This window comes from Neodiprion fabricii, chromosome 2 (assembly GCF_021155785.1).
Source record: "Neodiprion fabricii isolate iyNeoFabr1 chromosome 2, iyNeoFabr1.1, whole genome shotgun sequence".
Lineage (NCBI taxonomy): Eukaryota > Metazoa > Arthropoda > Insecta > Hymenoptera > Diprionidae > Neodiprion > Neodiprion fabricii.
The window spans coordinates 38,266,627-38,268,973 of NC_060240.1; the positions used below are offsets into that span (position 1 = coordinate 38,266,627).

At 42.1% G+C, this 2,347-nt stretch overlaps 1 long non-coding RNA gene across 1 annotated transcript; it reads right to left on the reverse strand.

Annotated features, from left to right (window-relative positions):
- Positions 1-806: 806 nt before the first annotated feature.
- On the reverse strand, positions 807-1,620 carry LOC124176374. The gene is made up of 2 exons (XR_006869360.1): positions 1,419-1,620; positions 807-1,207 (listed from the first exon to the last, which is right to left on the reverse strand). It is a non-coding gene; the product is annotated as an uncharacterized LOC124176374 (long non-coding RNA).
- Positions 1,621-2,347: the final 727 nt, after the last annotated feature.

Genomic DNA, 2,347 nt, shown 5'->3' on the forward strand with positions numbered 1-2,347 from the left:
CTCGATTCAAGAGCGCGCGTTCCATAAAGCTGGAGATGTCCCGGCCAATTAAACTTATATATCGCGCTCGTAAAAAATCAGTGACCAACGACCCGTATGAAAAAGCCAATATGCAGCCTGTGTCCGGCAGCTTACGGCCTCGGCTCGCCCGGCCGCAAGCTCTGTCGCTACTCCATAAATCCGTGGCGGTCTTTTACAGCGCCGCGCTATTGAATTTGGAGGAGTAAAACACACCCTGTATTATCGTCTGGTGCAAATGTGCGGAGAGTTTTCGGTAAAAACGAACCCTTGTAACACGCCGGACATTTTCATCCCCTTTTCGTCTCGTACATCAATTAATTAGAAATTGCGCAGACGGTAAATTGCCAAAGAAGCCTTCCGGAGGACGCGGATATGGCGGTGGGTGGGAGCGTTTGTTCCAAATTTTTGACACGCCCGGTGAGATAGAGAAAGACGCAAGAGCCACCTTTTTGCTTCCCATCTTTCTCATACATGCCATGTGCTGAATAATGCGAGGTGTAACGAAATTTGCGACCGAATGCTCTGCGGCGCCATATGCTCTCGACTTTGTTGGCCTGGTACTACAGCCATTCTGGTCACGCACCGGTGGAATAACCGCAGAGCCCCCTAATTACCCTAAATCAAATTACGTCGCTCCCTAAGAAAATACTCGGGAAAAGCCGACATGCGATATATTTATTTCTCTCGAGAGCAAAATTTACTCCGAACTAAATTAGAGGGTAGAAATTAAAACAATGGCTCGCTTATTTTATTTATTTATTTTTTTCTACTCGATTTTTTTTTTCCAAACCATTTAACACTTTTCAATCGTGAATAACCGAGCTCTCTGCTCTGTTTTGCTCGCTATCGCAGAGTGAAGTTTCGAATTAACGTCGAACTTTCACTGTAAACATTGCTGCATGTGTAAACGGAAGCTGAGGATCAAGGTGAGCTCGGATTCTGACGCAGCGTGTAACTTGGGATCATGGCATTGAGGTGGTGTTATATCTGCTGAGTGGATACAGCCAGCAGAAACTAGAGCGATACGTGGCCCTTTGATATTCGGGGAGTGGTTTCCTCTCTCAATTAGAAGATTCGGGTCCTCCCGGATGGTCATTATCATTTCGAAACTCTCCACGTTATGTCACTCAACTTAAAGAACTTCATGTCTGCATCTGCGCAGACTGCAAACGAACGAGCGAGAAACCTGACCAGATAAGTAAGTCTCTTGGTGTTTTTTTTTTTTTTTTGCTACTCGTGTACGCATACCAGCTGGCTTTTACAAGTCAAGTTCTCAGTACATGTTCAATAAAAACGACGGAGCAATTATCGGATTAAAAGTTATTCGCAAGCTTGATCGTTTATCTACAATTGAATACATGATCACTGATATAATTGTTAATTTTCCTTCTTCTTACCTTCCACAATTCTAATACCAATTAACATTTGCGATTCTTCGATAGTGGCGTGAAAAATTACCATCTGTCACCGCTCGCAGCGATCCGCAATGAAATGTTTATTCCCGTTCACCGTTGTCGAGATTTATCATCAGGAAAAACGGTTTGGTTGCGGAATAACGAATTTTTCCACCCAAGCTCCAATAAACCTGTGGCACGTTATTCGAAGTTAATTATCTGGACGATTCAAGACTTAAGTCAGACTCGAATGACAGAAATTCATTGTATAAAATACCGGCAATTCTTTTTTGGTCTTTCAGGTAATGCTAGGATTTTAGCGGTACAACAAACACAGAAAACCGGGGAGCTCCATTTAATTGCTTCCGGTCGAGTTGCGATAGTACCCGAAGCTACCATGGATTATGATTATACGTGGATATTAATACGGCAAACTTGTTCAACTCTGCAAAGAGATCTCTACAGCTTCATATTAGTTTTCCAACTTCAACCCGTTGCATAGAAATAATACCATGATAGCCAAGTACTGCAGGAGTAAAGTTTCGGTATGTAAGACTTATCGCCTGATGTAACTGATTTGTATCAAAGGCTGGCGGTAAGCTTGTCGTTGTAATCGTTGTGTAATCATCCAGGATGACGAGATTGAACAACGACGTTTATTCACTCGTCAATTTCGTTCGGTACCTGTTGGCACGTGTGGAGAAGATCTTTTTTCATTTCCAAAACTCATTCTTGCAAAGTCGTGTTCTTCACCTTGAAAACACTGTGGAAGTGTCATTATGCACGAATGTTGAAATAATTATCGGCGCTCCGCACGATTCAGTTGCAAAACAGTCGTAAACAAGGTATTGAAGTAAAAAAAATACAGATGATAAAATCTCAAAACACTCGCGAAAACGTGACGTATTATTTTTATTTATTTTTTTTTCTAA